Source organism: Myodes glareolus, chromosome 19, assembly GCF_982192425.1.
Source record: "Myodes glareolus chromosome 19, mMyoGla1.1, whole genome shotgun sequence".
In the NCBI taxonomy this organism is placed as follows: Eukaryota; Metazoa; Chordata; class Mammalia; order Rodentia; family Cricetidae; genus Myodes; species Myodes glareolus.
In genome coordinates, this window is record NC_142044.1 from 60,128,978 (window position 1) to 60,150,407 (window position 21,430).

Genomic DNA, 21,430 nt, shown 5'->3' on the forward strand with positions numbered 1-21,430 from the left:
CCGTGGTTGGCTGGTGTGAGAACTGATCTTGATTTTTAGCTGGGGAGACAAGACCTTCACTGAGGACTTGTCTCTGTCTGATTGGCCTGTAGGTGTATCTGTGGGACAGGTGGTTTTTTTTTTTTTTACTTTCAGTTTTTATTACCAATTAATAAAGGGGGCCCAGCCCACTGAGTGAAGGGCCCAGCCCATTATGAGTGAAGGGTCCAGTCCACTGTGGCCATGCCCTCCCTGGCAGATGACTCTGGGCTGCAGAAGAAAGATACCTGAACCTGAGCTGTAGAACGAGCCAGTGAGCAGTCTTCCTCTATGGTTCTTGCTCCCTGAGTTCCTCCTCGTTCTGACTCAGTGCTCAGACTGTGTAAGCCAATGAAACACTCTCCTCCCTGAGTTGCTATTGGCTACGGTGTTATCGTACCAACAACAAGCAAATTAGAACAGTGGTTCCATCGCCTCGAGCCTGAAGTGACACAGGACGTGACAATGGAAAAGGAATGGAGCAGAGCAACTGCCTCATTGAAGCTGGAAGCAGAATCGGGAAGGAACCTGGGACAAGATACACCCTTAGAAGGGTTAGTGGTGGTCGGTGTCTGGACCATGCACATGCTCCCAGGCTCTTGGCATCTTTTTTCAAGGAGTTTGAAAAGATAGACACCCAAGAAGCAAGACAGTTTTACTAAGATCAAAGAGAAAGCACAAATTTGGGGTGCACAGCCCAGAGAAGCAGAGAGCCACCTGAGTAAGTGAGCACTCAAGGGCCATGGTTATTGTTTGGGGCTTCCTTTCGTGAGGTTCAAGAGGAGGAGGAGTTCGGTAGCTAAGGGGTGTAGTGAGGGTGGTTTCCCATTTTGATGTCCATGTGCGAGTTATATGACCTTTTCCCTCTGCCTTATAATCTGTTTATTTATTGATCTTGGATGAACTTAACGCCCTCATGATCCAATTACCTCTCAATAATGCCACCAGCTGGGGACGAAACACATGGATTTGGGAGAGAGGATGTGTCGTGTTCAGACTTTAACATCTGATAAGATTCATGTCATGGGCCCAGCAAGATGGCTCAGCATGTAAAGCTAGTCACTAATTTTGATAGCCTGAGTTTAATCCCTGGGACGCATATGGTGGGAAGAAGACAACTGAATCCTTCCAAAAAAGCTCACATCCTGGTGCTTTTTACTTCTGAAATTAGTGTTTTTATTCATTGCATTGGGGTGTCTTCTTGTTGTTTGTTTTGTTTTGCTTTTTTAAGACAGGATCTCATGTAGTCCAGGCTAGTTTCAAACTTGCTGTGCAGAAGATGACCTTGAACATTAAACTTCCTACCTCTGCCTCCCAAGTGCTGGGATTATGTGCACGAGCCACCAAAGCCCACTAGGTGATGCATTCTCTTGCCCTGACATCTTAGAACACTCAGGATGGGGTCTCAACTCTCTCTTGGCTTCCATCCCTGAGGAAGGACTTCATCTTCTCACATCTTTCCTGTCCCCGAGTGTGATGACTACAGAATCTCTGGTAGTGACTTCTAGGAGAATAAAGGGACCCTGCACCCCACCCAGCGTAGTGCTGGATGGTAGAGGTACTTCCTCGCTAGGCAAGCATGCTTCCTGTTGAGGCAGGGCGGACATTTTCCTGAGGGAAATGGCCCATCCAGTGGATAAGCAGCAGGGAGAGAATGGTTCTAGAATACATTTGTTTATAAGTTGGTGAATGAAGTTCTCATTAGTCCTGAGTGGGCTCTGAGTGGAGGGAGCTCCTGAATGCCTCCCTACAGGACAGGCAGATGCAGGTTCAAGGCAGCAGAGTCCTGGGGAACAACCGGCTGGAGGAGGGGTTTAGTTAACATTCTGGGTTTTGTGATGCAAATACCCCTGCCACATCAGATTTCAAATCACCGCAGTCACTTCCTGGAAATGGAGCCATCTGCTCTTGTGAGCAACTGCCGGCAGCCCCAGCTTACCATGGTTCTGGGCCTTCAAGGTGAGCCCAGCCGCATCCTTCTCCATGCACAACTTTGAATTGCACAAACTGAGAAAAAGAACATTTAAAAGTTAGAGACAAACTAATTTCTAGGATTTTCCTCTCTCGCTCCCTTCCTTGATAGAACAAAATACGTTCTACAGCCAGCATCCTTTTATAAAGAAAGGCTATTTTAGCTGCTATGGCGGTGTAGACTCGTAATCCTAACAGTCCAGAGACCAGGGCAGGAAGACTTAGAGTTGGTGGCCAACCTGAACAAGACTGCTGTTTTCGTCACCTTGACACTAGCTAGAGTCCCTCCTTCAGAGTGGCCTGGAGGCTAGTCTGTGGGGGTGTTTCTTGACTGATAACTGCTGTGGAAGGCTCCAAACCCTGTGGTATTGCCACCCTGGGCAGGTGGTCCTGCCTGGACTGTATAAGGAAGGGAGCTGAGGGAGCTGCAGCCACGGGAGCAGCAGGAAAGGGGGCTGGAACTTGGGTCACTCATCTTCCCAAGGACAGGCTTCCCGGCTCCAGACTAGAAGTGTATTCAGAAACCAGTGGCATTTGCATAGTTTGAGGTAGAGGTTTTTCCCGCTTCCAGGAGTCAAAAGGTCATCCCTTTGGGCACCTTTGCAAGCCCAAAAAAGGAGTCTGGTAGCTTCAAGAAAAATGGCTTTCAGCTAGGCGGTGGCGCACACCTTTAATCCCAGCACTCGAGAGGCAGAGACTAGCGGATCTCTGTGAGTTTGAGGCCAGCCTGGTCTACAAAGCAAGTTCCAGGACAGGATCCAAAGCTATAGAAAAACCCTGTCTCAAAAAAAAAAAAAAAAAAGAAAGAAAGGGAGAAAGAAAGAAAGAGGGAGAGAGAGAGAGAGAGAGAGAGAGAGAGAGAGAGAGAGAGAGGAAAAGAAAAGAAAAGGAAAGGAAAGAAAAGAAAAATGGCTTTCAAGTCTCTGAGCAGGCAACCGTTGTCACTGTGACCTCTGTTGCTATCTACAGCAAAGCCAGCAGGGGACTGTTGACCGTCTCCAAAGTCAGTGACTCCTCAGGTCAACTGAAAACAGGGTCTCCAGGGCGGGAATCTTCAGGGCTTCTTCAGGCTCCCCCTGGCTTTCTGTCCTGCCATCACAGAATCACCTGGACTGGGCTCCTAAACGGACCTCTCTTGATGCTTCATTGGCAAGAACTGGGTCGGTCACCTAAGAACACCAAAGGCCGACAGATCAAGATCTCCACGGCTGCTTAGCTCGGTCCCTGGTCCCTGGCGCCGCAGTGGCCACCAAACACCGGGGCAGGAGCACTTGAGGGCCAGTTCTGCTCCCCTGTGGGCTGCTCACCCTCAGGCCCTCAGGCCCTTCGTCATGCTCACGGTTCACTCCAAAGGTCAGGGCTGCCAGTCAGGAAGGTAGAGCCACAGAGCGTCTCTGAGGTGGCTCCGGAAGACCGGAAGAAGACTGTAGGTTTCATCTGGGACTCAGAAACTGATGGGAAAGTGAGGAAACTGGCCGGCAGACAGGAAGGAGGAGGACAGGAGAGATGCTCTGGTGCAGAAGAGACCCTCCCTTCCCTGCTCCAAAGGAAGGACTCGTCCAGTTTCAAAAGAGATAATGTGAGAGAAAGAGACAGGGCTGTCTTAACTACAGGCATCTGTGTGTATACCTAGACGTGTTCCTGGCCTCAGTCTGCGAATGTAAAACAGACATTTTTTTTTAAAAATGCATCATATTTTTCTAAATTTCATTGTTTTTATTTTGTGTGCACGGGTGTTTTGCCTGCTAAGAGCAGCCAGCGCACTAACCTCTGTGGCCTCTCCAGCCCCATCTTTTTTGGGGAGAGGAGGTGGGGATGCGGCTCATGCTGTGGCTTAGGCGGCCTTCGAACTCACAAACTTCTCAGCCACCATCACATCAGTTTACATTAATGTTTTTAAGTGTATTTTATTTCCCAGCTAAGATGAGGACTAAACGTGATAGCGAAGGGCCGTAGACAATGGGGAAAGCATTCAGTATTCACTTCTGGAGTTTTATTTGTTTATTTGTTGGTTTCCAGTGTAGCAGGGTCCAGCGGGTGTCCCTTGGGGGAGAGGGAAAAGTAGGCGTGGAACCAAGGACACAGGCACAGGGAACAACAGGTTGAAATGACAAGCTCAGTTTGTTTTTAGGAAGGGGTAAGCCTTATATATCCCTGACCCTACTGGGGTGGGGGGTCCACTGAGCTGGCATCTGCTGAGGTGATGTGGTTGCTGTTCATAGGTCCATGACACGTCAAACTTGGCTACAGTTATCAAGGCCTCTGGCAGACCCAGGCTTGCTCTACTGTGCATGGTCTTAGTATCAGTCTTAGCCAGCTGCTCTCGGGCCCGTTAAGGCTTAGCCACCCCACAGTCCAGCCTGGCTTCAAACTCAAAGCAACAATCCTCTGCTTCAGCCCCCTGAGTAGCTGAGATAAGGGCCATTTCCTAGGTTTTAGGACTAAGGTGCTTGTTGGAGTTGAGGACGTCCATCTCTGAGGATGCTTCTGGAAGCAGAAAGGTACAGGCGAGCGGGAGTGGAGCCCGTCATGCAGACAAATGAAAGTGGCTCTTACCCAGAGAGTAGGATTGCAAAGCAATCCATGCCTCTGTTGCATGGAGGCACTGGAGCAGGCAGAGGGCCAAGAGGGCTGGCATGGTCAGGAATAGAAATTCAGAGGTCCATCCTCTGCTGTTCGGCATGCCTAAGAACAACTCTGTTGCTTGTGACCACCCACCTTTCCCACCCCTGGTTATGTGACAGTTGTATGTAAGCATCAGCCTCCTTAGCGTCCTTTACCACAAGATACCTTTCTAGACTGCAGTTTCTCCATTTTCATTTCTGCTGTAGATGATGTCACTGTCCACTTCTTTCCAAATTGACTGAAAGAGAGGGGGAGAGATACAGAGACAGATTTGTTTTTAATTACGTTATATGTACATATGAGCGTGAGAGCCTCAAGAGAGCATTAGATCCCCTGAAGCTGGAGTTGCAGGTGACTGAAAGCCACCGGCAGCGGGTGCTGGGAAGCAGCTCCGGGTCCCCCGACAGAATCAGCACTCCGCATCGTCTCTCCAGCCCCAGGGATAAGAAGCAGCTTCCACTTCTCTCGGCCTCCTCTGTGATCTGTCTCACATTGCTCCTCGTGTGCGGTTCCTCCAGTGCCTCTGTTTGTTATTTTTCCCATTGCTTGGTTTCCCACCCCAGAGTCTGGAGAGCTCCCTAAGAAGTAATCTAGGCAAAAGAGCAAGGATTGTGTTAGAAGAGCGTCAGAAAGGGGCCTGCCACTGACCTGTGCAGGGGCTGGTTTTCGTGAGCTAGACGGAGGAGCACATCCTGCTGGATGGGTCCAGCCGCACACCGGCATGCCAGGCTTGGGAAACAGGGAATGCCAACTGCAGCGTTGCTCTCTTGTGCCCTCGTGCCACGGATAACCCGTCCGGCCAGAAGGTGACCTGTTCAGAGGAGAACCTATAGCCTTGCTTAATCAAATCCTTACTGCAAACATTATTCTCACACACACACACACAAAAGTTCTTTTTAAAAGTGGTCTTGAACACACATATATTTCCTCAATTTTCAGTGGCTTATAAATCCTTAAAGACCACATGATGCTACCCGGTGGTTTGCCGCTGCCAAGAGCTTCAAACCCGACACACCATGGCTTTATCTTCAAAGCCATTCCTTTGTTATTCTCTGCCATCCTCTCACATTTGTATTTCAGCAAACAATTATTGAAAAATGGATTAGGAGCCAAACTCTTGAATCCTGTTTTGTTTCTCTCCAGCTGGGCATTTTCTCTTCATCTGGCCCTGCAGTGCATCCTTGACAGTCACAGGCAAGATGTTCCAGGGCTATTCAGCCATCCCTGGGGATAGCTCCCCGCAGCTCTCCCAGCTGAGCTCAGCCTGCCCAGCGCTCCCCTGGACCACGTCGCTGTCCTCAGCAAGCCCCACGCTCACATCAGTTCATTGTGTTCAGTGTGGGCAAAGAGTCCAGTGTCATTTGAAAAAATACCTATTTATTAAACTCTACAAAGAAAAAAAGAACAATATTTCATCCATACGCATCCTTACAGTTTAGAAAATGCTTCTAAATGTATTAGCTCCTGTAATTCTGAGTTGGAGCTTTTATCTAAAAAACAAGATTAGGGTTGTAGCCCAGTGATACAGTGCTTGACTAACACACATATGGCCTTGAGTTCAGTCCCTGGTGCTGGTGGGGGGGGGGAATAGGAAAAGGGAATTAATTCAAGCTAGTAAAATTCAATTATTCTTGAGACTGCCAAACCTGTATTTTTACCTGAGTAATAATTCATTTGTAAAACAAAACACGTAATAGGCCTGGAGAGATGATCCAGTGGTTGAAGGTGCTCATTGTTTCTCCAGAGGGCAGCTCCCATGGGGCGGGACCTGGGGAGGGGTGGGGCCTGGGGAGGGAGGGACCTGGAGAGGGGATTCTAACCCTGTCTCCAAGGATCTAGTGCTCTCTTCTGGTCCCTTGGGGCACCTGAACATATGTGGTACATGCCTGCTTTCTCATGAACATATGTGCACACACACACACACACACACACACAAAATCATTTTTCAAGGGAACAAGTAAAAGATCCCCATCTATGGGCCTCAGGCTCCAGAGTAGTTCCACACCCACCCCAGTTCTGGCCATTCCGACCACTTCCTCTTTGTCTGGTCTCCAGCCTTTTAGCTTCCACACTTCACCTCTTGTCCCCTTTGAGGCGGTTCCTCCTTTCAGCTCCCTGCCCACAGTGGATGAAATGAACGTTCTAGACTCTGTGTACTAGATACCCAAGTCCATTGTGCCTATGTTGGTTTCTAGAAGATTCCCCCTTGATGTCAGGCAGTCACCCAAACCTTAGTCTGAGAGACCTATGATCTAGTCACGCAGAGCATTACCCTTCCCCAGCGTGGAGAGGGACGTAAGCTCACACCCGCCTCTCTGTCTGTGGCAGGGCTGGCATCTCCATGGCACAGAGGCAGCAGGGGGACTGTGCCTCCTCATGCAGCCAAAGCTAAACAGCATCGCCAGACACCACCCAGTGACCCCAAAGCCCAGGACCATCTGCTTTTGTCCGTCTACCTGTCAGCCCCTGCCGGCTCTTCAGTGTCTTAATCTCGTTAAAGTCCTCAGACCCAGTTTCTCCCCAAATTTCATGACTGCTTTTTAGTTCTGGATTCATTCGCAATCAGCATCTCTGCTGTGGGATCTTAGGGGACTTTTTCTCTCAAGCCTTATCTTGGTCTTCCCCAGGCGTGTCACACCCACAACTGAGTTCACTCACACTCTACGGCAGGCAAGCTAGACAAGCCACCATTGCTTTACAATTGTCCCCAGGGCTGCCCCTCTCACCTTCTAGGACTTTCTAAGATCCCCCATCTGATCTTCACTCCAAAGCAGAGAGTCTCAGCTAGGGCACACGTCACTTGGAACCTCGTCAAGGTCCACCCCTTGACTCCCACCCTAGGATCTGGACTGAAGCAGAATTCCTGGGATGTGGGCCTGAGCATAGGTGTTTTGATTTTAGGGTGTTTGTTTGTTTTAGGTTTGGGGTTACTAATGAGAACATCACCTGCCTTTCTCTTTGCAAATTCACACATTGCCATTTCCTGAAGCTGACGTCCAGGGTGCTGTATGGAATGCCAAGCACAAAGCTTAACAGCAAAACTGTCTCCCCTCATCCTCCTTAGGTCAACCCTGGAGAACCTTTGTGAGGTCCCCATCACCCCAGCTCACTGTGAATGAATGGCTGCCATCTCATTCCACGTAGATCCAGTTCCCTTTATGTTTACGGTGTCTAGCCTGCAGTAGACAGAAACGGAATGGTTTGTTGATAATCAAAAGAACTTAGAATTTTGCTTTGTTTTTTAAGATTTTTTCAAATTTTTAAGTGTGTGTGTGCGCGCGCGTGTGTGTGTGTGTGCACATGTGTATGTGAGTATAGAACCTGAGAGCCAGAAGGATTGGATCCCCTGGAGCTGGAGTTATAGGCAGCTGAGAGCTGTGTCCTGTGGGTACTGGGGATTTGAACCTGGGTTCTCTGGAAGAGCAGTACAGTGCTCTGAAGTGCTGAGCCATCTCTTCTGTCCCAGAACTTAGATTTTTTTTTTTGGCTTTCACTTTCCTTTGATATGAAACTTAATTAAATACACTGTTAAAAGCAGTATATTTTTGAAGCTGCCAATCCTTCTGTGTTTTTTACCTGAGTAATAATTGGTTTGTAAAATGAAATTATTGCGGGGTGAAATGGGAGAAAATATTCGCTTAGCTGGGGAGAGGAAGCTGCGCTGCCTACCCAGTGGGCAGCCCTAGTGTGGATTTCTGTGCAGTCTGCTTGGCTCTGTGGATCTGGGAATCTTAAATCCGAACTCATCCTCACTCAAAACTTCCTGCGGGAAAACTCATCAGTGTCTCCTTTGCACAAAAAGCACCCAGTGGAAGTCCCAGTGGGAAGACAAGGCTGGATAAACACCAAGTTCAGTTTTGATCTTGTAGCACAGGTTTGACATCCTTCACCCATCTAGACTCTGCTCCTACCCAGTTGCAACACTGATTCATCATTGAGTCCTGCAGAGCTGCTGACCCCAGGCTTCTCCACAGGGACAGCTATGCCCAGTGTTGTGCTCAACACCCTTCTTATAGGATTCCATTTAACCCTTGGCTCCATTCCTTGAGATGGGGACTGCTGTCATCCCCAGCTGAGAGAACAGACTCAGAGAGATAACCAGACACGGTCCAGTTCAGCTAGCTCCAGCATCCAGCACCCGTTCCTCTTCTCCATGTCTGCATCACGCCTCTCCATGGCCCCGTCTTTGCAAGGAGCTTCCCACTCTTTGGGGTTACCCTGGCATCTGAGAGGTACGGCCCCTTCAGTGCTTCTTCCTCTGTCTCTTGGCTTTTCGTGCCTCTCCTAGCTCACAGACTGTCCCAGAGCTGTTTGATTTACGGTGTTATTTCTGGCACTTACTCTGAGGGTGTGAGATCAGTAGATAACATGTCTGTGTCAAGGTATGACCCCTTAAACTTGTCCGCATTTAGTCTTCACAACAACTCTGGGTAGTAGAACTCTTCTCAGTTTTATAGATAAGAGCTCAGAAAGGTTAAGCAATTGGCTCAGTTCCCAGAGAAGAAGAAGCGGGAGCCACATTTTATGCCTAGGCATCCACCTCTCCCAGCCCTGTTGCAGTGCAGTAATAGGACACTAGGGAACTTGTGCTCTTCCCAGCCTGTGATTCTGCCCTGGGCCTCCCTTCTCCAGTCACCATTACCCTGTCACTTTCCCCACAGCCACCAGCTCAGAGCCGATTACTGCCACTACTGCAGTCATTAGAAAACCTACAAATTGGCAGACCCTCCAAACCAAAGATTAAAAATAAGGATGATTTTACCAGCCGGAGAGACGGCTCAGGGGGCAGAGCACCCGCCCGCTCCACCCGAGGACCTGAGTTCAATTCCCAGCCCGGCACCACATGTAGTTCCGTGACCGTCAGTCAAAACAAACAAACAAACAACCCTTTAGGGAGTTGGATTTCTGTCCTTTCATGTACATTGCAGTTTGGGGAATACACACTACTACAGCCCCACCGACCACACAAGGCAACCGGCAGAGGCTCTCCGGGTGTCTAGCCTTGTCTGTGGCTCTACGTAGCAGGCCCCGGGTCGGCTGCTTCCACTGGTTTGCCACCATCCTTTCTATAACCTTCACATCTTACTGCTAATGTAGGTGTGTCTCCCTGGGGCCTGTCTGTGCAGGTGTGTGAGGGTCTCCACAAGTCCTACAACTAGTGTAGAGTCACACGTGGCTGTGGGATGAGGGTCTCCACAAGTCCTACAACTAGTGTAGAGCCACACGTGGCTGGGATGAGGGTCTCCACAAGTCCTACAACTAGTGTAGAGTCACACGTGGCTGTGGGATGAGGGTCTCCACAAGTCCCAGAACTAGTGTAGAGCCCCACGTGGCTGTGGGGTGAGGGTCTCTCCACAAGTCCTACAACTAGTGTAGAGCCACACGTGGCTGTGGGGTGAGGGTCTCTCCACAAGTCCTACAACTAGTGTAGAGCCACACGTGGCTGTGGGATGAGGGTCTCTCCACAAGTCCCAGAACTAGTGTAGAGCCACACGTGACTGTGGGGTGAGGGTCTCCACAAGTCCTACAACTAGTGTAGAGCCCCATGTGGCTGTGGGGTGAGGGTCTCTCCACAAGTCCTACAACTAGTGTCCTACAACTAGTGTAGAGCCACACGTGGCTGGGATGAGGGTCTCCACAAGTCTTAGAACTGATGTAGAACCACACGTGGCTGCAGGATGCCTACTGACACAAGACAAATGTCTTCAAAGCAAATAAAAGCAATTATTTTTGGCAGACTGCACAGACCCAACAATAGGGCTTCTCAGAATATTAAGATTTCCTGCTCTTCTGGGAACCCTGGAACAAAGTAGTCTGCTGAAGATTCTCAGATGCGCTGCCAAGAAGAAGGGCTCCCTGGCAGGGGAGTTCTGTGTACTATTTAAAGAATGGACCTTATACAAGAGAACCAGTGCGATATGGCCAGGGTTTTCACTGAGGACAAGGAGGGTGGCCATGTGGCAGAGTCAGACAGGAAATGAAGCTGTGTTCAAAACAACACTGGCCATTTGCCCTGTTTGGAAATTCCATTTAAAGTTATTGAATTCATTTTGAGTGCTGTGAATTATTTATTAACACTCTATATTTAACTTGTTAAATGAAGAATGTGTTCCTGTAAGGGAAAGCCTGTTTCAGTCTATTGCAGATCGTCTTGAGACATATTTCTAAAAGTTAGAGCACTGTCCCAAGAGGCCCAGTGAAGAAACCAAAACTTTTCTACTCATGTTATCTTTGCGGTCATTTGGTCTCATGGTGGCTGTGCATTTGCTTCTCTTCCCTTGCCATCCCTTTTCCCTCTTTTGCTCGTCTTTCTAAATTCATACAGAGGCAGTGACTCCCTCTGAGTCTGCTAGTGTGGTAGAGGCAGACCATCTGGGAAGTGTAGTTACCATGGGTGACCGGCTACAGTGACAGCCCAGCACAAAGTTTGTAATTATCCGATATCATCTAGGATCAGATCCTGAGGCAAGGCAAGGAGGTCTAAGAAAATAGACCTTGATCCATCCACTAGAGCCAACTGGGATGTTTTGTTCATTTTGAGACAGAGTCTCATGTAGCCCAGACTGGCGTCAAACCAGCTATGTAACTGAAAATGACCCTGAAGGTCCGGTTCTCCTATCTCCCCGTCCCAAGTCCAGGGATTCTAGGCGTGCACAACACATGACACACCAGGCTATCTGTTCACTGAACACTTTACTGTGCCTACCTACGTGCATAGTAACAGCTGCTAAGCATGAAAATTCCCTTATGGTCAGATTTTTTTTTTAAGTCATTTTGTTTTTCTGGAAGTTGGTGATGCAGATTAGGCATCACTAATTCAAAACTCCAGAACTCTTCTGAGTACCAAGATGATACCGCAGCAGTCAATGCTGCAGAATTTGCTATATGCACAAAATCATTGAAAATATTGAATAAAATTACCTTCAGGCTATGGCTATAGCATGCATATTCTGAAACACATATGCGTTTCTTATTTATACTTGAATCCCATCTTCCAGATCTCATTGTGAGCAAGTAAATTTTCCAAAATTTGGAAAATCCAAAGTTCAACACACTCTGTTCTCAAGAAATAATCAGTCAGGAATTGGCCTTCAACTGTCTGCTTAGGGGACTAGAGCGATGGCTCAGTGGTAAAGAACACCTTATTGCTATCTCAGAGGAGCAGGGTTCAATTCCTAGCACCCACATGTTGATTTATAGCCAGCAGTAATTCTTACTCCAGGGGATCTGATGCCCTCTTCTGCCCTTCTCAGGTAACAAGCACCATGTGATGCACAGGTATACATTCAGGCAAAACACTCATAAAATAAAATGATTAAATACAATTTAAACTGTTTCAAGTTTGCTTAGGTTTTTGTTTTATCCCTTTATAATTGTTCCATATCTTCCAATATTCTGTCTGTCCAATGCTCTGTAAGATCAATTTAACAGAGATAAGTGTCTTGAGATGTAGTCTACAGGATACAAGTAGACCTCTACAAATACTACTCTATACACAGTTGGTGCTCAACAAATACTAAATATTACAACAGGGGGATACTTTAGAGCTTTACTAGTGGAAACAATGGGAGCATGAGGTTAGAAGGAAGAAAGTGGAAGAGCAGAATGTTCTCAGCATGGACAACAGGCCAACTGGTCAATCTCTTTAATATTTTGTAAGCCTTAGATGAAATAGAAAAATAAAAATTGACAGTCTATAAAATAAATCAATAGCGCATGTGATAACATATCTACCCTCATACATAATAAAAATGTAATAAAACATGAAGTATATCAGAAAGAGAAAAGTTATAAATTACTAATGTCAGACAGAACGGCATTACTGCCTAAGTGGTACACATTGAAAGAATAGCCAAGCGATGTGAGGAAAATCTGTACACAAGAGTGCCTGCCATGAACGACAGAACCACTGCAGACAAGCAGAAATGGCAGTTGAAGTCAGCCACCATCTAGGAAATAAATGCAGTTAGTCATTGACAACCTTTCAAAACAGAAAGCACAGATATGCTTAGGGGTCGAATCTACACATTTAGGGAGATCTCACCAATTTTCCCATCTTTTCCCAAAACCAGAAGCCTACAGGACACATCCTAACTTACGCTGAGACTGGCCGCAGTGAAAGAAAAAAAAGCTGTGGTGTCTTCTGTGCACAGACACCAGAATCTTCCTCAGAATATTAGTAACTTGGTTCTGACAATGTATAAAACAGTTATATAACCATGGTCACACGGGTTTGATTTCAGCCACATGAGGCAGGTTCAGTTTGCTCCAAAGTCAAGTAATGACCCAATTACTTATTGGTTAATTGATTTTATTATGATAAGTGTGTGCCTATAATCCCAGCACTTGAAAGGTAGAGATAGGAAAACCAGACTGATCTTGAGATCGGTCTCAGTTATGCTGTGAGTTCAAGACTACCCTGGGGTACATGAGACACATCCCCAATTTATACAGTGCTGGGCATCAATTCTAGAATTTTATGTATTTGAGGCAAGTTCTCTACTGACCAGCTTACATCTGCCTTTCTTTTCTTTTTTAAAAAATTTATTTGTTTATTATGTTTATATGTATACATATGCCTACATATGTACCTGCATGCCAGAAGAGAGCATCAGATCTCATTATAGATGGTTGTGAACCACCATGTAGGTGCTGGGAATTGAACTCGGAACCTCTGGAAGAGCTGCCAGGGTTCTTAACCTCTGAACTATCTCTTCAGCCCCTGCCTTACTGATTTCTAAAACAGAAAAAGGACCAGAATTGACAGTTCCCTAAAACCAGATGCGCAGATGGCAAACACATACATGAAAGGGGACCCAGCCTCATAGGTCACAAAGACAGACCTAATGCTCCTATTAAAAACGGTTCAAATCCAAATCCTTAACTAAACCAAATGCTGGTGAGACTGTAGAGCAGAAGAACTCACCTTCCTTGCCGGTGGGCGCAAAGGGGTACAACTAGAAGACTGGGTAGAATATTATTTTAAGGGATGTTACTTTTATTTATGCTTAGGAACATTTGTTTAATGATGCAAACATGTGTCTGGTTAAATAAAATTCACCTGCGGTCAGGAGGCTGACTCAGCAGTAACTAGCTGACAGGAAGTCGTAGGGAGGAGCCAGATGAAGAAGAGTTTTTAAGGAGCTAGGAGAAGCAGGAAAACGTCTTGGGGGACACGAGGAGGTGAGCTGCCTGCTATTCAGCCTCTCTGGGGAGCAGACTTCTACGTCAACCTTTAAATCTTGAGTTCTTTTGAGGAGCAGGATTTCCTCAGGCTGCAGTTCTTGCTGCCTATCCAGTGTTGGTTAGGCGCAGTAGCTTCAAAGGCAGCAACAATGAAAAAATGAGGACCACAGGAGACAGACCAGTTGTTTCCCTAGAAACCAAACAGTCTTACCCTACAGCTAGGCAACTGTGCTTGCTGATACAACCCGACGATTGATACTTACTCGGGAAGGGCAGGCTGGAATGAGTGGGAGGAATGACTGCCTGGATTTCTCAGGGAGAAAAGGTGGGTGTCGAGGTCGAACACAGGGGGATTTCTGGGAATGAAATTCCACTCTACAGCACTATGGTGGGAGGCATTTAAACAATTACTAAAACCCCCAGAACGGAAATTGTTTTAATTACATTTGTTTACCATGCATGTGGGGGTCGGCTCTCAGAGTCAGGTCTCCCTTCTACTGTGTGGGGCCCAGGGAACGAACTTGGATTGTCAGGCTTGGCAGCAAGTACGTGAGCTCAAAATGCATGGAACGTTCTAGCACAAAGCATGAGTCCCAGTGTAAACTCCAAACTTCAGTTAATAAAATACCAATAGCAGTTTGTCCTCCAAGCTTTGGGATGCCAGGGTCACCCTGGTGGTAAAATGTCACTTGTGCTGAACACAAGTATAGTAATGTCAACCTGGATCTAAAGCTGTGAGCGTGTGGGCTATTGGTACAGTCCTAACAGTGTTCTAGTGTCCCTAGTCCTTAACAAAGGATAGGAACCTTGTTGTTTGCTTTATTGAGACAGGGTCACAATACATTATCCAACCTAGCCAGGAACTCTTTCTGTTTGTTTAATTTTTATTTACTTTTGGAGTCTGGAGAGGTGGCTCAGTGGTTAAAGAGCACTGGCTGCTCTTCCAGAGGTCCTGAGTTCAATTCCCAGCACCCACATGGTGGCTCACAACCATCTACAGTGAGATCTGATGCCTTCTTCTGGCATGTAGGCTTGCATGCAGACAGAACACTCATCTAAAAATATATATAAATGAAATTTTTATAAAAGAAAGTTTTATTTACTTTTATTTTATATGCTTGAGTGTTTCTGCCTGCACGTATGTCTGTCTATACATGTGTTTGCATGGGGGCCATGGAGGCCAGAAGAGGGCGTCATATCCCCTAGAAGTGGAGTTACAGCCAGTTGTGGGTTGTCATGTGGGTTCTGGGACTCAAACCCTGGTCCTCTGCAGGAGCAGGAAGTGCTTTAACCACTGAACCATCTCTTTCTGCAGCCCCGCGAGCCGAGAACTCTTGAATTCAAGTGATCCTCTCCCTCAGTCTGAGCATCAGGAAGCAAAGATCTTTTTGTTTTAAAGATTTATTTATTATGTATACAACATTCCTTCCATGTATGCTTGCATGCAAGAAGAGGGTACCAGATCTCATTATAGACGGCTGTGAGTCACCATGTGGTTGCTGGGAATTGAACTCGGAACCTCTGGAAGAGCAGTCAGTGCTCTTTACCTCTGAGCCATCTCTCCAGCCCCGGAAGCAAAGATCTTTAAGTTCATCTTCAAAGTGTAATATGTGTAAACCCAGCCATCACCGTGAAACTAAACCACAAAGCTCTGCCCAGCTGTGAAAATTGAAATACACAAAATCAGTGACCAGATCCTTCTATTGGTGCGCCAAGTACTCAATCATCTACAGTCACCAAAAATCACCACACATAAAACCGATTAGCACACAGTATACTTAGGAGGTCCTTGGGTTTAGGGAAACCTGCTTTCGGCATCTTACAAAGACAAATGAGAATTTCTCAAGGACTCTGAGTATTGGATAGAAGTGTAGATTTTTGCCACGGTTTGGGAGGTGACACCCTGTCAGCATCCATCCTGGCACTGGAACACCCTGAGAAATCCTCAAACTCACCTATTACTACCTTCTTGCAGAAGCACGTGGGATTCCAGTCAGACTGAACCACTCTGCATGTTACCTAGGAAACCATCATTGGTTTTTTTTCTCCAGCTAGAAGAAAAAGGGTGAGTGGAGAACGGCTTCAGAATCCTCTATTACGGGCTGTTTTGTAGCTCCACGGGCCTCACTGCTTGCCAGTCTTCTATCCCCTGCTCCAGTTTGATCTGGATCAGCACTGTCCTACCACTGCCCAGGCACACACAAGGCAATATCGGCAAAGCCTCGGACTGTTGGGTTTTCATCTGTGCTTGCTGCTTTGTGTTTTGTGCATGTATTTGGAGCCAATGTTTAAAAATCAGGGTATAGCTCATAAAGCCTTTATCCGCTGCCTATTCCTTTGAAAACCCAAAGTACCTGGTAGTCCTGAAGCTGTAGCTTCTCAGGGGGTACTCTGCCACAGCAGAGCGGCTGGACACTTGGCTGGGGCACAGGATTCCATTAAGACTGCTCATCAAGTCCAGCAACAAGGCCCGGACCGTTCCCTGCTCTTCCCAACCCTGAGCGCTAATCTCCCTTCACCAGCAGGACACTCCCCTTCCTGTGGGAAGTGTTCCCTTTTCCCACATCTGGATGAGAAGTGGAGAGACAATGAAAAGGTTAAGGAAAGCCAGGTTCTGTAGCACAGGACTATAATCTTCGCCACTCAGAGGATGATGAGTTCAAGGCCAGCTTGAACAACTTACTGAGACCCTGTCTCAAAAAGTAGAAAAGCAGGTTATGGATACAGCTCAGTGGCGGAATGCTTACCTGGCGTGTGCAAAGCCCTGGGTTCAATCAGCACTAAAACAGATAAACAAACAGATGGATAGATAGATAGATAGATAGATAGACAGACAGACAGACAGATAGATAGATGATAGATAGATTGACAGATAGACAGATGATAGGTAGATGAATATTGTATTAAGGCAAGCATGGTGACCTTAGCATTTAGGAGGGCAAGGGAAGAAAATTGTAATGAGTCTGAGGCTAACCTGACCTGCATAGTGAATACCAGGCCAGCCTACATAGTGAGACTCTGATTAAAGGGGGAAAAAAAAAAAAGATCAGTCTTGGAGTGAGTGTACAACAGGAAGCCAGCTACTGAGACATGACCCTGCTCATTCCCTCGACATTTCCTCATTTCTGCTCCTTGCAGCTTTGCAACTCCAAGTCCGGCCTCTAGGGGCCCGTGTTGCTGGAGTGTGTGCTGACTCTGTCTTCACTCCCAGCTCTAGCTCGCTCCCTCTTTAATCGACCTGTCTGTCATGCATCTGGAAGTTAAGGTTCTCGGTGACTCTTAATCACTCCTCCACACTGACCTTCCTCATTCTCCCCTTCAGTCCTGATTTCTCGTCTACACATGGGCCGTCATGTTTGTTTCTAAATTCGATAGTAAGTGCTATCTGTACACTGTGATTCTTCACATAAACGCATCAGAACACCCTGGCTCTTCCTCCCTAACCATCCCATACTCCTTAGATCTAGTGGAACCATGAAATAATTTAGCCAATTACCTATAGGAAAAGAAAGAAATAAACAAAAGAAAGAAGAAAGGCCATGGTCTTCAGCCAGTAGTCTTGAAGCCTTTCAGTGAGTGCCCAGCGCCAGGCCCACAGCTTCGCTCATCTCTCTGCTGGAATTCCTTTACCTGATCGAGATGAGGCAAAAGTTCTCTTCCACTCTCTCCAGTCTCTTTACCATAACTGATCACTTAAAAATAAGAGATTTGGGCTGGGTGAGCCGGTGCATGACTATACAAAGCCTGGAAGCAGGGAGAGCAGGAGTTCTAGGTACCTGAGCCCTTGTCTCTAAAAAGAGCAGAGGCAGGAGGATTGGGAGTCCAAGGTTTGACTACACAGGGACTTCTGTGCAGGACTATACGCGAGTGTCTGAAGGGGGAGGAAATCGGGTGTCAGTTGTTGTTTTGAGACAGCAGTTGGACGGTTTGGCCCATGCCTTTAATTCCAGCACTCAGGGAGGTAGAGGCAGGTGGATCTCTGTGAGTTCAAGGCCAGCCTGGTTTACAGTGTGAGTTTTAGGACAGCCAAAACTACACAGAGAAACCCTGTCTTAAAAAAAAAAAAAAAGACAGCAGCTTGGTGTGGGAGAATTGTCTGTATGTATTCAATCATATTTTAATAAAACGCTGATTGGCCAGGCAGGCAGTATAGGCGGGAAAGCCAGACAGGAAGTAGGGGTGGAGCAATGAGGACAGGAGAATTCTGGGAAGCAGGAAGGTTCCTCGCCACTCCTGTGCAGACCACCAAAGAGGCAGCATGTGAAGCTGACTGCTGGAAAAGGTACCAAGCCATATGGCTAACATAGATCAGAATAATGGGTTAATATAAGTTACAAGGGCTAATAAGAAGCCTGACCTAATGGGCCAATCAGTTTATAATCTTATGGAGTCCTGTGTGTGATTTTCTCTTTGGGGCATGCCGGTTGTGGGGTACCGGGCAGGAAAGAATCCCCAACTAGCCGGCCCTCATGTTACAGCAGCTCATCCTCTTTATCCCAGGCTAACCCTGTACTCAATGATCTTGTCTTCATCTCCACGGAGCTATGTATCCCAGGCTAGCCCTGCACTCATGATCTTGTCTTCATCTCCATGGTGCTTTGAAAGAGGTGTGAATCAAGCCTCTCCAGTGGAATAAATATTGTAAGCTTTGCAGTTGGGGTCCATCAAGATGGCTCAGTGGGCAAGGCTCCGTGGGCAAGGGCACTTGCTACCAAACCTGATTTGACCTGAGTTTGATCCTCAGAAATTACATGATGGAAAGAGAACTAACTCCAGCAAGTTTTCCTCTGACCTCCACAGGTTCACTGTGGCAAACACACAAGACATACACACCACACACACACAGTCACACACACCACACACACACAACAAACACACACGATACACACACACACAAGACACACCCATGACACACACATGTAAACAAGACACACACGCACACGACATACACAGTCACACACACATGACACACATGCACACACACAGTCACATACAATACACACAAACAAATAGATCTTTTAGATTTTTGAAGATCTGTTTTGTATGCATGAGTGTTTTGTTCACCTGTATGTCTGTATACCATGTGTGTGCCTGGTGCCCGTGGAGGTGAGAAAAGGGAGAAGAAGAGCTGCAGTTATGGATGGTTGAGAGCTGTTGTGTGGTTCCTGGGAACTGAACCTGGATCCTCTGTAAGAGCAAAGGATGTTCTCAATCACTGAGCCATCTCACCAGCTCCTGCCACGCTCCCCCACTTTTTTTTTTAAACAAAAGAAAAGAGATTAGGCACAGTGGCACAAGCCTTTAATCTTCAGAAGGCAGAGGCAGATGGATTTCTGAATTTGAGGCCAGTCTGATCTACATAGAAAGTTTCAGACCAACCAGGGCTACAGAGTGAGACCCCGTCTCAAAAATCAAACAAAACAAAAGAAAGAAAAAAATTGTAGGCATTTAAAACACTGATCCCGTGCACTGGAAAAGAAACGGAGGAAACTGATCTGAAGTTGACAGAGTGCTGCTCCACTTCCCCCTTCTACTCTGTGCCTCCAAACTCTGGTGCCTCCAAACTACAGAAAGGGACACTAGGTGGTTAACCCAGAGTCTGCTCACCCCAGAAGTAACTTGGCTCATAGTGACCAGGGACTCCACAGCCTCGTCCTGAGGACCTAGAGCCAGCTTTGCTGGCATCCGTGTCAGAGGTCTCTGCCAGGCTTCGGAACTGCTGTCAACAGAGTCTGACAGCTCTGGCCTCTCATTGGGGCAGGAGTGTGGAAAAGCCCTGATGGTCCGTAGGAACCTGTCGGATCCCATGGTCAAGGCCCCTAGAAAAGAAAGCCTTGGCCTGAAGGTGATAGTCGGGTTGAGTTCGTTTAGGTCTCTAGACCAGATGTGTAGAACAGATGGGTCCCGATCTGTATTGGCATGGCTAGTCTCTTGGCTTAGCCGAGGTGAACTGAGGAGCTGGCATCTGGGTTCATCCTGTGGCCCAGAGATGAGCCAAGTTTTCACCTTATGAACTCCACCAAAGAGGAAGCCCCAACCACTGCCCTGGAGCAGCCCCAGAGGCTGCGCCACCCACTGCCACTCAAGGAAGTGCTGACTCTCTCCACAGGGCAAGGATGACTCGGCAATGAGAACAAAGCTAAGCGGAGCTCCTCACCCTTTTCTCCTCTGGCCTTCCTTCCTCTTTCCTCCTCTGCGCCCAGCGATGGAGGGACAGGACAACAGGATCTTCCTTGCACGGACATGTAAGTATGCACCCCTCCCCCAGCACACACACACCAGGCACAGCCCCCACCGACAAAGAGGGGCTCAGGCCTGTGATAGCCACCATGAAACTCACACAAAACATGCGGCGCCTCTTGCCATTCAGAGTGATAATCAGCGCCTGCTCTCATTTTCTTTAACAAACATTCTGTCAGGCCAGGGTTGCAGGATTTTCTGAGCCCACTTCCTCCTAAAATATCAGTCTGTGGCCAATCAAACTCCCCCATGTGACAGTTTCACCTTCAGACTTTGCTGGCTCCCGGGGTGCTCTAAGCCCCCAGGGTTTGAGAGGGTTCCCCCAGGAAAGTAATCCTAAGAAAGCCTTACATAAATGAGGTAAAAGTTTCCCCAAGATCCTGACTCTGTGATCCAGAATTCCTTCACAGATTTCTAAACCCACTGCCCCTAGACATGCTGGTAGTGACATACCGGAAACCGGCATAAGTCATTGGTGTCAGGCTCTGTTCCCCTCCAAATCAAAAGTCAAAACCTCCTCTTTGCTGCAGTGTTTCAGTTGTCGCAGAGGTCACCCTGTAGGCATGGAACAGGTGTGGGTTCAGTTTCCTGCTAAGTGCCAGGGTAGGCCAGGTGGGAGGTGGATTCATCTGGCGCGGCCATTTGAGAGGTATTTTCCTCCACGGACACTGCTTGCTAGTCTGTAGGTGGCACTAAAGGTAGCAATGGATGTAAGATGTCTCTGTGTAAAAGAGGTTCTCAGGAAATGGCAGCTGCACCTGTTGATTCTGTAAACCAGGGGGACTGGACCTAGAACGTTCAGAATTACTATTGCAGCCTAAAAGAACACGGAGGTCTTGTGTGGGGGCTGAGACCTGCAGTCCCTCCGAGGCTCCTTGATAAGGCAGGAAGGCTGGTGTCCTCAGATAACACAGCAGCCTGCGACAGAGGGAAAGTCAGGCACGAGTGATTCCTGTGTGACCTGAGGTAGAGGCCAGCCGAGTGCCTGGCCTGGGGAGGTTGCCACAAGTCTCTGCCCCTGCTGGGTGACTCTGACTGGAGACAGCCCAGGGGCTGCAGACCTCAGAACCAGAAAATAAGATCTTTCCTTCAGCATGTATTTTAAGTCAGATCCTTAGAGCATCACAAAGTTTACAAGAAACATTTCTTTGTCCTTCGCTGTTTTTTGTCATGTGTTTTATGACCCTGGTGCCAAGCACTGTGCCAGGAGAGAGGCCCCGGAGGGATGTTTATCTGGAAAGGAAGAATGACACGCACCAAGGAACACCAAGTTGTCTCCTTCCTGAATAAACCAGTTCCACGTCCCAGAATTTAGCTGTGAATAGCATTTGAAAATGCTGGAACCTTTTCTATGGAAAGGCAGAGCTGCCAGAGGCCAGTGAGTTAGAAA

General features: G+C 47.5%; 1 protein-coding gene across 3 annotated transcripts in view; it reads left to right on the forward strand.

The window, feature by feature from the left end:
* The window catches only part of Pced1b (PC-esterase domain containing 1B), a 145,983-nt gene that overhangs the window by 102,682 nt on the left and 21,871 nt on the right, over positions 1-21,430 (forward strand). For 2 of the 3 annotated variants that reach the window (XM_087899212.1, XM_085678760.2), the window contains exon 3: positions 19,910-20,045. The gene's annotated coding sequence lies outside the window, so the exon portion shown is untranslated. Of the gene's footprint in view, positions 1-15,775; positions 15,866-19,909; positions 20,046-21,430 lie in introns of all 3 variants that reach the window. The other variant, XM_085678759.2, reaches the window with a different exon arrangement.